Raw genomic sequence first — 16,655 nt, 5'->3', positions numbered from 1 at the left:
TCTCTCTAGAATTCAAAAATTCAAGTTACAGTTCTTCAATTCTCATCAATTCAAACTTCCACACAAAAATTCATCCAAAAATTCCATCATTTTAATACCTAAATCATAAAAACTCCATAAACTTCCTTAACTTTCTCTCTCTTCTAGTGTTTTAAACTAAAACCTTCTCAATTTCACTAAGTCAATCAGAATTTCTTGCAAAACTGCCTCTCTAGGGTTCGACTCCTTACTCAGCATTATACTAAAATCTTAATTGAGGAAGGAATTACCAATTTTATTGCATAAGCCTAAGAATACAACGACAAATTAGGGATTAAAACACCGCAAATTTTAGGCTTATCACTCTCCTTGAACTCAGCTCCTGCCTCCACATCACCCTATACCATGCTGACTTATTCTTTGTTGACTTATTCAAAAACACCAACTCCTAAATTAACTAAGTCAAGATTAACTTCCCAACACTTGAACGCCTGAAGGTGAACTCGTGGACATTCGCAGCCCTCTTGACAGGGTGTCAACACCAGCAGATTCAGCAGATGAAGATCAAAGCAACAAGGCAAACAGAAAGGAGCCACGGACAACCAAGCCTGTAACTCAAACACCCGTCGTTTACTTGATGCGACCGGATGGCACGACTGATGTCCCACCTGCGGTGTGTGGAGGGCGAGGTAGCGGCAAGTGGAGGAAGTCCCTGTGTCGGGTCTTCTTCCTTTACACTTAGATATCCCCTTCTTCTCTCCGTTCTCTCTTCCACGTTATTTTCTCCTCTCCTTCTAGCGAGTGATGCTTGACCTAGAAAACCTCTTCAACAGAAATAACACCGCTACTTCATTAGGGCACCCTTCATGCCCTTATATAGGGGTCATGCTGGGCTTCTAGAAAGAGGTCCATTATGGGGGGTCCAGGACCCCCCTTCAAGCAAAAATAAAAGATCAAACATAGGACATATGACGCACACTAAAATGACATGAAGGCGACACAATATAGGATGACACAAATACGAACATGACGAATAAGAACACAGAGAACACGAACTCGATGAAACAGGAACAAGATAAGCATGTGCCAGCAAAAAAATCAAAATGGGGAAACCTTGGACATGCTTTACCCGAGGTATTTGAACCCGGGTGTCTTCGCTTGCACCTTGGCATCTCATTCCAACCGTGCAGTCCACTGCAATCCACCGTTAGCTCTCTTGGCCCTCTACTATGCCAAATACTCGTACATCGCCTTCCCTCTAGTCCACCGCTAGAGCCCCTTCTCAATGCAATCCCGCACAACTCGGTCCTTCTGGCTTGACTTGTTTCAAATGCCAGAGACGTGGTCATAGAGCTTCCCAATGCCCATCACGAGCCTTACACATAGGACAGGAACCTTTCGATAGTGACCCCACCATAGACGAGCAGCCTATCAATGAGGAAGAATATAGAGTAGATAGCTACGTCGAAGATGAATTCGTGCATGAGGAAGATTTAGTGGGCTTCATTGGTATCACCGACTGCCCGCCAACCCTTCCTCGTCGGGATCCTTCTACATCTATTAGGGGTGTTGTCCGATGTACCCTTACCCAGCCTTTGACTGATAATTCTGCTTTGAGGGCGTCCATATTCTATACATATTTCAAGATTCATGACAAGATGTGTAAAACAATTGTAGACAGCAACAGTTGTATTAACACCGTATCGGATGTCATGACGTCACGCGTGGGATTACATTAAATCGACCATCCTAACCCGTATTATGTATCCTGGATTGATGCTACTTCGATTCCGTAAAGAACCAATGTCGTCTTCCTTTGAAGGTTCAGTCTTATGAGGAAGATGTATTGTGTGATGTGCTACCCATGAAGGTGGGCAGCATTATCCTCGGCCGCCCTTGGCTGTATGATAACGATGTACATCTTTTTGGTAAGAGCAACACTTATTCATTCATCCATCGGGGAAAGAAAATTACGTGACATCCTTATACCCAAAGTCCACAAAAGCCTTCGCCAAAATCTCCATCCTTAGGCTTGTGTATTCTTAGCGGTCACCAATTTCAGAAGAAGCTGGAAAGTGAAATGACTATGTGCTTAGCTATGATCCCTGATCACTCCTCTGAGAATTCCACCACCCCACCACCTGAGGTTTCTCAGCTACTCGAAGAATTTGCAAGTGTCTTCCCTAACGATCTACCCGATGACCTACCCCCGATGCATGACATTCAGCACGCCATCGATCTCATTGTGGGGTCATCTTTACCCAACCTCCCTCATTATCGGATGGATCCCATGCAGTATAAGGAGCTATAGCGTCAAGTCTAAGAACTCATGGACAAGGGATTCATCCAAGAGAGCCTCAGCCCGTGTGCTGTACCCGCACTACTGGCTCCCAAAAAGGATGGGAGTTGGCGCATGTGCATACACAGTAGAGCTATAAATAAGATTACGGTCAAGTATAGGTTTCGCATTCCCCGCATCGACGACATGTTTGATATGATGTCAGGTTCAAAAAGTTTCTCAAAAATTGATCTTAAGAGCAGTTATCACAAAGTCCATATTCGTCCGGGAGACGAGTGGAAAACTGCCTTTAAGATCAAGGACGGATTATATGAGTGGAAAGTCATGCCCTTTGGTTTATCAAACACACCTAGCACTTTTCAGCGATGGATGAATCATATACTTAGATCATTCATACGAAACTTTGTTGTCGTTTACTTTGACGATATTCTTATTTATAGTAAGTCCACACCCAATCATCTCCATAAAAAATGTTCCTTTCTTATTTATAGTAGTTTGCGAAGTATTGAAAACCGAGCAGTTATATGCCCACCCAAAAAAATGTTCCTTTCTTGTTAGTCATGTCTCGTTCTTAGGTTTTATCTTATCTGACCAAGGTGTATCCGTTGACCCGACCAAAATTACCGCAATTATCCAATGGCCAACTCCCAGGAATACCCATGATCTTCGTAGCTTTCACAAATTAGCCACCTTTTATAGATGATTCATTTCTAATTTTAGTACCATCATGGCCTCGATAACAGAATGTCTTAAGGGGAATCATTTTGAGTGGACTACCGCGGCCCAGATATCCTATGACGATATTAAGATGAGAATGACTCAAGCCCCCATCCTCCGACTACCTAATTTTGATAAAGTATTTGAGGTTGCTTGTGATGAGTCGCGATTAGGGATTGGTGGAGTATTGAGTCAGGAGAATCACCCCATCGCATTCTTCAGTGAGAAATTAAACCATCCCAAACTAAAGTACTCCACCTATGATAAGGAATTCTATGCCATTATTCAGTCCTTACGTCATTGGCGTCATTACTTATTGTCTAAGGAGTTTTGGTGGGGGACCATCCAGGGGACGCCACGGCGGGACGACATCAGCCACGCCGAGCTGCTCGCACCGATGCTCGCCAACCGGGGTTTAAGTACCCCGCGTAAGCATCCTTATCTTGTTTGTTTTGTGTTTTGCTTTCGGATTTATGGGCTGGGCCGGTGTTGGGCCTTGTCCCTTTTCCTGATTATTTATTTTCAGTTTTTATTTTCAAATTGTCAGGAGAGGCCAAACCACATCTCGCGACGGTTCGCCCTCCCCCCACGTTTACTTGGCACCTATCCTCACTATATAAGGGGATAGCATGCCCAAGTGGCGATTTGAGTCATTTGTTGAATAAATTTTACAACTCTTGTCTCCACCCATCGTAGTGAGTAGAGTGTAGAGGGAAGTGGCTAATCCCGCCATGTCGAGATCACTCCATGGATAGAGCACGCGCCGTCACGTCGAGATCACTCCGTGACGACGTGTCTAATTGCTTCGTCGAGATTACTCCGAAGCACTAAAGATTCAAGACGGCGATAATTCTTGGAGCCGAAGACTCTTCGTCGAGATCACTCCAGAGGGGGATTAAGGATTCAAGAAGCATCGTCACCATCGACCATCAAGATCCCGCCACCGCGGCCCACAAGCCCTCCAAGAGGATAAAAAATCCTTACCCTCCAAAGGCTTCTTGGGTGGTTACTCTCAAGAACCTTCCGTTCTTGATCGCGTGCCCCCGTGCCTGCCCGCGCTCGTGTGCCAGCCCACGCGCCCCTCTGTGCCCGTGTGCTGCGCGCCCGTCCGTGCCCGTGTGCCCGTGCCCGTCCGCGCCCGTGTGCCGCGCGCCCGCGCTCGTGTGCTCGCCCGCACCGGCGCGCCGGTCAGCACCAGCGTGCCGCGCGCCCACCCTCGCCCAAGTGCCACCCGCTTGCCGCGCCCTCGCGCCCGTCTGCGACCACTCGCCGCGCACCCCATCTGCGCCCTTGCCCCGTCCCCAGCTGCGCGCGGGCGCGCTCTCGCGCCTGTCTCATCCTCGATCTTGCTCACCCCGCTCTACCGTCCAACAGCCCATGCCCATTCGTCCGGCCCCATCGTTCGTTGCTGGCTCCTTCTTTACATTGGCTCGGACGCATCTTACGCCGTGGACTATTGACAAATCTGGTACCCACTCGTCTCCCCCCGATAATTCCCAGTATTATTACCTGTTACAGTCTCATCTCTCCGTTACCTCGTCCGCTGCCAATTTTCATCGTCTTCCTGATAGGATAGCCACCTCATCGAGTGAAAGGTCTTGTCTTGTGGTAGAAGGGTAGACGTTGTCCCTGGGCGCCGAACACCCTTGGGCGGTAAAACGCCCCTCACTCCCTAGACGTCTAGTTGTACTAAGGGTCATTGGGAGTCTGAGTCGGGATCAATATCTTGTTCATTGATCGACGTTTACTTTCCTCCCTACCTGCGGGCACTCATCTATTGCTCTTTTGGGAATTTCATCTTTTGGCATTCATTCATATAACCCTCGAACTTGTTCATCGATTCTTATGACGTAATACGAGCTGATCGATCCCCGCCGATGTCGTATTACATCAAGTTTGTTCTCTATTCTGACCATGAAGCTTTAAAATATCTCCACTCCCAACAGAAACTTAACCCTAGACACGTTAGATGGGTCGAGTATATCCAATCCTATACCTTTGTACTCAAACATAAGAGAGGTGTCGAAAATAGGGTCGCCGATGCCTTGAGTAGACGAGTCCACTTACTGAATGTTATGAAAGTTGAGGTTATTGGATTTGATCAGATGAAGGACCTATATCCTGATTGCCCGAATTTTTCTCCCATTCTCCAGACTTTAGGCAATTACCCGAATCCTGAAAACCAAGATTATATCTTAGAAAATGGATTTTTATTTTATGATCGTCGCCTATGCATCCCACAGTCCTCTCTAAGGGATTTTCTTGTGTGGGAGACGCATGCCGGAGGCCTTAGTGGTAATTTTGGGAGAGATAAAACCATCGCTATGGTCGAGCATAGGTTCTTTTGGCCATCCTTCAAGCGAGACGTAGCTAATATAGTTTCCCAATGTCGTGTATGTGCCCTCGCCAAGCAGGTCAAACAGAACACCGGCCTATATACCCCTCTACCGGTCCCTCAGAAACCTTGGGAGGATGTGAGCATCGACTTTGTGTTAGGACTTCCAACGACGAACAAACGCTATGATTCCATCATGGTGATTGTGGATCGTTTTTCGAAAATGGCCCATTTCATTCCTTGCTTTAAAACTTCAGATGCCTCTCATGTCGCTCAAATGTATTTCAATGAAGTTGTCCATCTCCATGGACTTCCAAAAAGCATAGTATCGGACAGAGATGTCCGATTCACTAGCTACTTTTGGAAGACTCTTTGGCATCTTTTGGCGACGAAGCTCAAGTTTTCCACGGCTTTTCATCCCCAAACTGATGGACAGACCGAAGTCGTTAATAGGAGCCTTAGCAACCTATTACGATCGCTGATGGAAGACAACCTTAAATCTTGGGATTCTTTCATTCCACGTGCCAAATTTGCCTATAACGCGTTGGTCAACCGCACCACTGGCATGAGTCAATTTGAGATAGTGAATGGTCATTCACCTCGTACACCCACTGACCTTATACCCATGTTACCGCATACTAGAGTCTCAAATGATGGTCATGAGTTTGCCAGTCATATTAGACGTCTGCATGACGAAATTCATACACGCATTATTAATAGCAACACCTCATACAAACAGACCGCAGATTTACACCTTCGTTTTTGCGAATTTAAAGAAGGTGACTTGGTGATGGTGAGGGTTAGGCCGGAGAGATTCTCTTCCAAGCGGGCCACTAAGCTTCATGCTCGTAGTGTTGGGCCATTTCCCATCCTCAAATAAGTAGGGGAAAATGCCTATGCCGTTGACATACCCTCTATTTGGGGGATAAGCACCACTTTCAATATCTCAGATTTAATCGGGTTTAAAGCCCCACCTCTTTCATCTAATGGCCCTCCTCTACCCTCGGACTTCTCGGTGAGTGAGTTTGACTTATCCACTCCCCCTTCACTACCTTCTGATTCGCAAGAGACTATCGAGGGCATACAGGACGAGGTAATCACTTTCACCAATGATGGGACGGTGAGGAAGTTTCTTGTTCATTGGCAGGGCAAATCATCGATTGGCGGCACGTGGATCACGGAAGAGGACCTAGCTCGCCTACGATCGGACTTGGTGTTCCCGCTGGAGACTCCTGACGCTTACTTGATAGAATCGAGTTCTTTGCACCCCGGGGAAATTGGTGGCGTGGACGCCAACGCATCGATACCAGACGCGCCGCCACCATCAACCGAAGTCAACATCTTTGCTACAGACACAGTGCCACAGTCTACCAAATTCAACGCCTCCACCACGAACATGCTGCAACCGTCATCGAATGAGTTCAACCAACCGGCGTTACGCACATCTCCACGCACGCACGCTCCTATGCGCATCATGACACGTCGCCAACTGCAGATCAACAACTGCCCTTGGCGTGACACAAAGCATGTCCCTCGTTTTAAATTTCTCGCCTTTAATTTTTCGCCATTAAGTTGTATTTTCTCTTTCCTCCAAGGCCTATATGTATAGACCATTGTCTCAAGAAATAGTTAGGCAGTCATTATTCAAGAATTGAGCTTATTGTTAACTCTTCTTGGAGGACTCCCCAGCCTCCCTATCCCTCTCCTGCCCTAGCTCCGCCGTCATTGCCGCTGTTGCCACCGCTCGCCAGCCTTCCACCCCTCATCCTTCTCCCTCTCTCCTCTCATCCATTTCTCTCTCTCTCTCTCTCTATCTCCCTCTCTCTAACCTCCTAGGCCACCAAGGGGTTGCACAGACCGCCCACTCCAGGCCGCCCAAGGCTGCCCCTTTGGCCGCCCTCACCTGCCACTGAGAGCCGTCGTAGGCTGCCCTCTCAGGGCCATCCTAGGCCACCCATATGCCGCCCTCCCAGGCCGCCCCAGGGCCGCCCAAACCGCCCATGCAGGGTCGCCCAAGGCCCCTCCTTCCAGGCCGCCCTTCCAGGCCGCCCAAGGGCTGCCCAAGGGCTGCCCTCCCAGGCTGCCCAAGGGCCGCCCTCCTAGGCCGCCCAAGGGCCGCCCTCCCAAGCCACCCAAGGGTGCCCAAGGCTGCCCCTTGGCCAGCCTCCCAGGCCTCCGAAGGGCCGCCCTCCCAGGCCGCCCGAGGGCTGCCAAGGCCGCCCCTTGGCCGCTCGCGCAGGCTACCCTTGGGCCGCCCACTCAAGGTCGCCCTAAGGCTGCCTCTTGGCCGCCCACCCAGACCGCCCAAAGGTTACCCAGGCTGCCCACTCAGGGCTGCCCAAGGACCGCCCAGGGCACCCACGTAGGGCTGCCCAAGGCTGCCCCTAGGCCACCCGTCCCAGGCCGCCCACTCAGGGCTGTTCCGAGGCTGCCATTGACCGCTCTCCCAAGCCGCCCTAGGACCGCTCCGAACTGACCTCGGACCATTTGCTCTCTGCCACGGCCATACAACTCCCGGAATGCCCAGAATCATCTCGTCCAAAGGGCCACTCGACGCCCGGATTCGCCCAGTCTTGCCATGCTCAGAATTTCCCCCAGCCTCTTCACACACTACGGTGCCGAGGTACGCCTGAACTGTTTGGTGTCAAAGTGTTCCCCGTCCACTATTTCTCGAGAAGCCTCCACCGTCGTCGGGTTTTATTTGGTTTGGATTACCCTAGATTCTCTCTCGTTCGTGACTTTCCCTCGTGACATGAATTCGGATATTGATTTTGGTGCTTCGTCATCGTCGCGGTGGGTGAAGACAGTACTCCTGCCCTCGATGAGGAACGGGCCTGCACCACCAGTATTTCATCGGTTTTAAACTCCGAAATCAATCGCGTGGATTTTTGTGGTCTGTTTTATCCACCCCTCCAAACCCATCTATCCCCTCCTTCCGTCGTTGTTCCCTCCATCCCCTCAATCGCCCTTTTCCCTAGCTCTCCTACATCAACTTGACTAAAATCTGGTAAACGTAGGATGGGATTTCGTGTCATCGTAATCTTTATATCATCGAAGGATTTGTGTGCTAATGCGGTCCCCTCAAAATGATTACCCTTCCGGCATTCCGTCATGGGTGCCATAATCGTACTTAATTTAGAAATGAAGCATTGATATAAGGTTTCTAAACCATGGAAACTACGAACATCATGGACATTTAAACGAGTCGGCCATTGGGTTATGGCAACTATTTTTGCTGGATTTATGGATACACTTTCTGCCGATAAGATAAAGCCAATGAATGAGACATGATGAACAAGGAATGAACATTTCTTTGGATGGTTATATAATTGTTTGGCTTTTAAAACTTCATATGCTAGGGATAGGTGGTGGACATGATTGTTCTTGTATCCACTATAAATAAGTATATCATCAAAATAAACCACAAAGTAGTTTCCTATGAATGGTCTAAGGATATGATTCATCAATTGCTGGAAGTTACGAGGAGCATTCGATAAGCCAAAAGGCATGACCTTCCACTCATATAAGCCATCCTTGATTTTAAATGCAGTTTTCTAGTCATATCCAGGACGGATTCGGACATATGATGATAACCACTCTTTAGATCAATTTTTGAGAAAATCTTTGAGCCAGCCATCATATCGAACATATCATTAATGTGAGGGATTGGAAACCTATAGTTAACGGTGATCTTATTAATGGCTCGACTATCAATACACATGTACCAACTCCCATCCTTTTTGGGAGCCAACAATGCAGGGACAGCGCATGGGTTGAGGCTCTCCTAAATAAATCCCTTGTCCAAGAGCTCTTGGACTTGGCGCTGAAGTTCCTTATATTGCGTGGGATCCATACGATAATGGGAACGTTTGGCAAGGATGATCCAAAGGAATGAAATCAATGGCATGTTGAATTTCACGCATAGATGGTAGATTATTGGGTAAATCCTTGGGGAAGACGCTCTCAAATTCAGCTAGTAATAGGGCATTCTCCGGTGGTGGGGGTGTGGAATTTTCAGAGGAATGATCGGGAATCATAGCTAGACAAATAGATCTCACTATCTATCTCTTTTTGAAATTGGCGCCCGTTGAGAATGCATAGACCTAAGGATGTAGATTTCGGTGAAGGTTTCTACGGGTTGTGTGTGTATGGGTTCTATGTAATTTTCTTACCCTAGTAGATGAATGAGCAAATGTTACTCCTATCGATAACGTGTACATCATTATCGTACAACCATGGGTGACCAAGTGATGGCGAGGACGCCAACACATCACCATCGAACGCGTCGCCACGGTCAACCAAAGTCAACATCTCCGCCACGTTTACGCCACCACAGTCAACCGACGTCAACACTCCCGCTACGGACATGCCGGTACCGTCTCCGCTACGCACATCTCCATTCACGCACGCCCCTTCGCGCATCATGACACATCCCTGACGGCAGATCAACAATTGCCCCTTGGTATGACATGAAGCACGTCTCGTCTTTAATTTCTCGTCATTAACTTCTCATCTTTAAGTTGTATTTTCTCTTTCCTCCAAGTCCTATATGTATAGGCCATTGTGTCAAGAAACAGTTAGGCAAGTTTATTTCAAAAATTGAGTTATCTTTCTCTTCTTGGAGTACTTGCCCCAACCCTACCCTCCTCCTCGCTATCTCTGATCTCCACCGCCGCCGCTGCCGTCACTACCTCGCATCGCTAGCTACCTCTACTCCCTTCTCGTCGTCGCCGCCCGCCCAGGACCACCCCAGGCAGCCCACGTAGGGCCACCCAAGGCCGCCCCAGGCCGCGCGCCCAAGACCGCCCCAAGCCGCCCATGCAAGGCCGCCCAAGGCCGCCCCAGGCCGCCCAAGGCCGCCCCAGGCCGCCCGCCTAGAGCCACTCCAGGCCGCCGCCCAGGGCTGCCCCAGGCCGCCCACGCAGGGCCGCCCTAGTCCACCCTCCTACGGCCGCCCAAGGCCACCCAGGCTGCCCGCGTAGGGTCGCCCTAGGCTGCCCTTGACTGCCTGCCTAGGGCAGCCCTATGCCACCCCAGGCCGCCTGCCCAGGGATCGCCCCAGGCCGCCCACCTAGGGCCGCCCTAGGCCATCCGCCCCCAAGGCCGCCCGCGCACGCAGCATGCCCTTCACCCGCGCTTCTGGATGCCCTTGAAGCTTCTTACCACGACACATACCGTCGTAATGCACATCAATCATCCCGCCAATGACGCCCCACGCCCACGCACTTTGACCACTAAAGCACGAAACGTCTCATTGCCAGGGCCGCTCAATGCCCAGAATGCCCAAATCTTCTCGTCTAGTGGGTCGGTCAACGCCCGGAATCGTCTAGTCTTGTCACGAATCGGAATTCCCCGCAGCCTCTTCACATACTACGATGCCGAGGTACGCTTGAACTATTTGGTGTCGCCGTGTTCTTCGTCCAGTATTCTGCGAGAATTCTCCACCGCCAACAGATTTGATTTGATTTAGAATTCCCAAAATCTCTCTCCTTCGTGAGTTTTCCTCGTGACGTGAATTCGTGTATTTTTGTGGGCTGTTTTATCCCTCCTGTACCCAACCCATCCACCACCATTCATCCATCTATAACCTTCCCGGTAGTCCAGTCATCCATTCCTTAGTCGTCCTACGTCACCAAGGATAATGCTTCCGACTTTCATGGGGAGCACATCACACAATACGTCTTCCTCGTATGATTGGACTTTGAGAGGAAGGAGACATTGATTCTTCACAGGGATCGATGTGGCATAGATCCATGATACATAAAAGGGAAGAGGATGGTCAATCAACCGTAATCCCAAACATAAAGTCATAACTGTTGGGTTCTATAGGCCTTGACTTGGACAAATAAATTAAAATGATGTGTAGCGGAAGTCTTTTGCGAATCGAACGGCATCGACAAAAACCATTAAAATGAAGTACCTTGCATGAATCTCATTCGTGATTTCTTCAATCCCGGAGTGAGAGGAGTCGAGCTGCTCAAGTGTGCAGCCTCTAGACGTATCCACGCGGTCCTCGGCGCATCGAATCTCCCCCTTCTCATTGACGAGCCCCGTTCTTTCTCCATCAGCGTCGTTACGTCATCCTGATCACATCAGGGATGGAGAGGGGGTGTGGGGAGAGTGGAGAAGAAGGGGAAAGGCCCCTAAACAATTCCGGCCTGGGTGAATTTCGTTTAGGAACTTCTCCTATTTATACTAAGTGGGTATTTTTCATAAAAACCCCCAAAACTTAAGAATATCTTCCAACGTCCAAAAGACCATTTGCGTGTGACCCTCTAGGCCCATGTATCAGTCTAGTTAACGACTCCAGCAGCCCAATAAGCTTTATTGGCCTTCCAAATTAATTAACTATATCATCATATAGATTAATTAATGTCAGATCGATTTAACCCAATCGATAGGTCAAGACTCCGACACGTGGGGTGCCAAGCTACACCTCGTGTCCTAAAAGATACAAAGGAGTGTGTATCGACTTACTCATGGAACCTGTTCATCATCGGTTACCGTATATGTATAATCCTTCATCCACTTGATGCGCCTTGGACGACTTAGGTTATGGTCAACTGTCAACCCCTAATCGGTCATCTGAGTTAGTACTGATGCATTTGGAAATCATCGGAGAACTCTTCTCTGATATTTCACTGCCTTGGCCAAGGACTTCATTGCATCGTCTTCCTTGAGCTGTCACCTCTTATACTGAGGGTGGACGATCCCATCTTGACCACTCAATCATCTTCTTGTACTTCTTGATGCACCTGAACTAAGATCGTTTAGAATCCCATGATTAGAGACTGTTTGGCCCTATCCAAAGTGCAACCGCCCGTCCACAAGACGTCTTTGGTGTCTCAGGTGTAAGGACCACTTACACAACCGTGATGTGAATCAACCTGATTGATAGTTCAGTATAATACCATTCAGGGATTCGTACGGATCAATTCAGTGAACTCTTTCCACTAAAGAGCACCCACTATCTATCCTTAGTGTCGCCACACTAATGGCTACGGGACCGGCCATACTCATCATATGAGTGAGGCTAGATAGTGGTATTCTATCTGGATACTTCGATGTCCTTCTCGCGTATCCTTTGAATAGGAATGTTTAGAACACATGCTTAAAGACTAGCAATCTCTGTATTACGATCTCATTGTAATTCACTAAATCCGATCATGTATTCATGGACTTCATTATACGCATCACACGTGCATTATAATGAATATGTTCTATTAATGAATATGGAACGAGATGTGGAATGTGTGATTGGCTTGCCGGCCACATATATTTCCATCAATAACATCAGAGACAGCGTTGATATAACCACAACTATCTACGATCATCTTGCACAGCTTATCACCAATCTTAAAGTAAGTGTAGAATATGGACGTCCTCAATGTAGAATCATCAATGGATGGTTGGGTAAAATTTTATCGAACAATTCCTCTAACTGATCCAGATGGATCACTTCGATGACGGGATGGTGGGCAGTTAGTGATACCTATGAAGCTCACCAAACCATCTTCGTGCATGAACTCATCTACGACGTAATTATCTACCCTATGCTCTTCTTCGTCTATAGGTGGCTCTTCTACGGTAGGTTCAATATCAATAGATTCTTGACCTATATGTCGGGCTCGCGAGGGGCATTGGGAGGCTCTATGATCACGTCCTTGGCACTTAAACCAAGTCATGCCAGACGGATCGATTTGTACTAGATTGCGTTGAGGCGGAGCTCTCGCGGTGGAGTCAAGGGAAGAGGAGGTACGGGAATTAGGGTTTATCGGAGCGGATGATTGTGGTGTGGGGGCAAAAACACGGTGTTTGGTGGATGTGCGATTTGGAGTGGGCATCGGTGCTAGGAGAGCTAAAGGTGGGTTACGCAGAGCTAATCTGTTGGAGTAGGAGGAATGAGCACGATCGGTAAGGGCTAGGGGGCCACTAACGACATGATTGTTGTATTAGGTTTAGCATAGCTCAAGGTCTCCTCAACTCGACATCTCATATAAAATACCTCAAATTGAGTAATGTAGTCGAATACAGGGTGCCAACCCTGTTGTAACTTATGCCACTGATCCAGGAGATTATCCAAATATGCAATGGCGACATATTTGTCATGCAATTTGTCTTTCATTTGGGGCCACACGTCTATAGGTGCCTCTCGTCGATTATAGATTGAAAATTCAAGGTTCTCCCATAAAATTTTGGCTTGACCCCCTAAATTCATTTCGACATACTGAACTTTCTGCCACTCGAGCATATCGTACCATTTGAAATAATTATTGAGTTCAGACTCCCAATCTAGATATTCTTTAGGGTCCCTAGATCCCTCATTAATATGGAACATTGACTTTGACACTCCTTTGAATCTATTGCCAATGACTGTCGTGATCTAGACGTCGGTGATCGCTAGGTGGCGCCAGATCCTTGGGAGAATAGCGATCCTCTAGTTTTAAACTATTCCCATTCCAACCTCGGCGCCTATCGTCTGGCAGATAATGATCATTCCACGGGGGATGATTCATATCACGATCTGGGATCCTATTCTCCTGTAGATAGTAATCATCTTGGGGGGACGATTTCCATCTTGTATTGGGTTTCTAACCGCAGGTGAATAGGATCGTTCCGCGGAGGACGATTCCTATCACGGCCTAGGGTTCTATGCTTAGGTGGATAGAAATTGTCTCGACAATTTCTATCGTGGCCTGGTGTTCTAGCCTCATGAAGAATCAGATCATCTTGCTCGGGACGATTCTGATTATGTCCTCTGGGTCTATTCTGGGGTCGATAGGGATCATCAGGTTCGTGATGATTTCTATTGTGATCCCAAGGTCTAGGTTTAGGCGGGTGTGGTTAATCTTCGCGATCACAGCGCTGCCTATCACCACCTCGATTCTCTAATTGGTAAGTTCGCGCACTAACCGCATCGTTAGATTTGGTTAGACGGTTGTCCATGTTGGTCAATCATGTGTTTACGTCATGAAAACCATTCTGGACAGCGTCAAACATGTGTTTACGTCATGAAAACCATTCTGGACAGCGTCAAACATGCGATCTACATCCCCATGAGAGGAGGATGGTGGAGCGGGTGGAGACGAATCATAGATAGGAATAGAAACCTCATGACTATCTAGGGATGGTTCATTCATTGGAGCAAAGACCAGTTTTCATGGAAGATGTGATGAAGATGAATGACATCTACGACTACGGAGTAGGTAGGCTAACACAAGTTAGGCTCTGATACCAATTTAATGTAGGATGACTAGAGGAGACGGGGAGGGGTTGATGACGGATGCTGACACTAGGACGACTAGGGAACGGGTAGGATAAAACCAGACTACAAATCACACGATCGAATCCGAGGAATTAAATCTGATGAAATAGTGATGTTGCAGCCCCTTTCCTCTTGGAGAGCTGGAGTATTGTCTTCAACCACCGCGGTGATGCCAAGCACCAAAATCAATAAATTCGAACAATCACTCGCTAGAAGATTCAAAATCAAATTTTGCTAGTCGCGTAAAGATCCCAAATCCAAACCAAACCCGACAGCGGCAGATGAACTCTTGAGGAACACGGGACGAAGAACACGGCACACCAAAGAGTGTCGAAGTACCTCATCAGTAGATTAGTGCATGCCGATGATGCGGGGAATTCTCAAGGCGTTGATGAAGAGCACGAAGTTTGGCGATGATACGAGCGTGGGGCACGGACGAGCGGCGAGGATGTGGAAGCGGGCGGGCAGCAATCTGCACCCGCGGGCTGCCTGTGAGGGTGGCGTCCTGCGAGGGTGGACGGCCTGGTGCACGGGCGCGTGGCCTGCGCGGGTTGCGGCCTACGTGATCAGTGACCTGTGCGTGGCCAGGCCTGTGGGGCGATGGCCAGCGTTGGCAGCGGCCAACATGAGCGGCGGTCTGCACACAAATGGGCAGCTGGCGTGGGCGGCGGCCTGTGCGCGGGCAGGCCGGCACGGGCGGCTGCTTGCGTAGGCGATGGTCGGTGCACATCCTGCATCCAGCCTGCGTGGGCAACATCCTGCACGCGGGTGATCCTGCGCGGGCAGCGGCCTGCGTGGGCAGCGGTATGCATGCAGGTGGGACTGCCGGCGTGTGCGGGCGGCCACTTACAAGCGAGCGATCCATGCGGTTGGTGGGATGCGCATGCGGGCTACCTGCACAGGCAATCGTGTGCAATGTTCGGAGATGGGCGATGACGATCTTTAAAGGTGGCGGCGGCGGCAACTTGGAAGGGGTAGAGGGTAGGGCAAATCTGAAGAAGAAAACTTCAATTCTTGAAAATAAATTCACTAAGTGTATGATGCAAGATTGGCCTACATATATGATGGCGCAGCACCAGCTGCAGCCCGCAAACATCTTCAGAGACGTCACTGTCACCCCCGACACCACCAGCCGTACGTGTTCAACCTGCTCAGCAAGCCAAGGCGACAGTATGCATGCCCGGATTCAAATGCACTGGGTAAAGGGCACTTTATCATCGTCTTTACATCTTCATTTCGTTTGTCATTTTGGTTTTGGTCTTTATTGTTCATCATTTTAAAACCTGTCGTGGTCATGTGTAATGAGGGAGGTTGGTCCTTATAAGGATCTCCTCTCCCCCCCTTCGTCAACGTTTCCTTGTTCTTCCCCTTCGTTTTGATTTCCTCAGGTCGTAAGTCATCGTTGTTTTTTTGTGTTTGTCTTTTGGTCTAAGGGCTATCCATTCCTCCCCTTATATAAGGGAAGAAGGGATGCCCTAAACTCTTAACCTCTCAGTGAATTTTGAAAGAAGTGTCTTTGTTGAAGAATTAGGGTTACAACCCAAGAGGAGAAGAAAGGGAGGAAAAAGAAGAAGACCAGAAAAGGGAAGAGAAGGAGGACGTCAGCCGGCCGCCACCACTCCAAGTCGCCGCCGGCCCCTCCCGCCACGTCCCGCGCCATCCACTGCCATAGCGCCGCCCCTGCGTGCTGCCATCGCCCCTCGCGAGGTCGCCACATTGCACCTCTTCAGCACGCCGCTAATGTAATACGATGATCGTGCCGGGATTGGACGGCTTGAATTATGTCACAGTAAAGATAAGGGTGACTTAGTAGCTAATTAGATGAAATGAATGCCGGTGTGAAACCCCTTGACAAGCAATAATGGACGACTACAAACAGGGATCGATGATCAACGACGTTCACTGAGACGATTTTGATTGGATTAGACTCCCAATGACCCATCAGGACCAGCTAGACACCTACGAGTTAGGGGCGTGTGACGCCCCTGGGTTGTTCAACGTCTAAGGATTAACGAGTAATCGTCTCCAGAAGAAATCCTATCTCTTGACACAGTGGCTAT

General features: G+C 48.8%; 1 long non-coding RNA gene across 2 annotated transcripts in view; it reads right to left on the bottom strand.

Moving 5' to 3' along the window:
* Positions 1-233: 233 nt before the first annotated feature.
* Positions 234-16,655, bottom strand: part of LOC144702107 (uncharacterized) — a 28,899-nt gene continuing 12,477 nt past the window's right edge. The window contains exon 4 of one of the 2 annotated variants that reach the window (XR_013581187.1): positions 234-823. This is a non-coding gene — a long non-coding RNA (uncharacterized LOC144702107). The remainder of the gene's footprint in view (positions 824-16,655) is intronic. The other variant, XR_013581186.1, reaches the window with a different exon arrangement.

Source organism: Wolffia australiana, chromosome 4 (genome assembly GCF_029677425.1).
Source record: "Wolffia australiana isolate 7733 chromosome 4, ASM2967742v1".
Taxonomy (NCBI): Eukaryota; Viridiplantae; Streptophyta; class Magnoliopsida; order Alismatales; family Araceae; genus Wolffia; species Wolffia australiana.
Note: the sequence above shows the minus strand (reverse complement) of the source record. Positions and strands in the feature narration are given on the sequence as shown.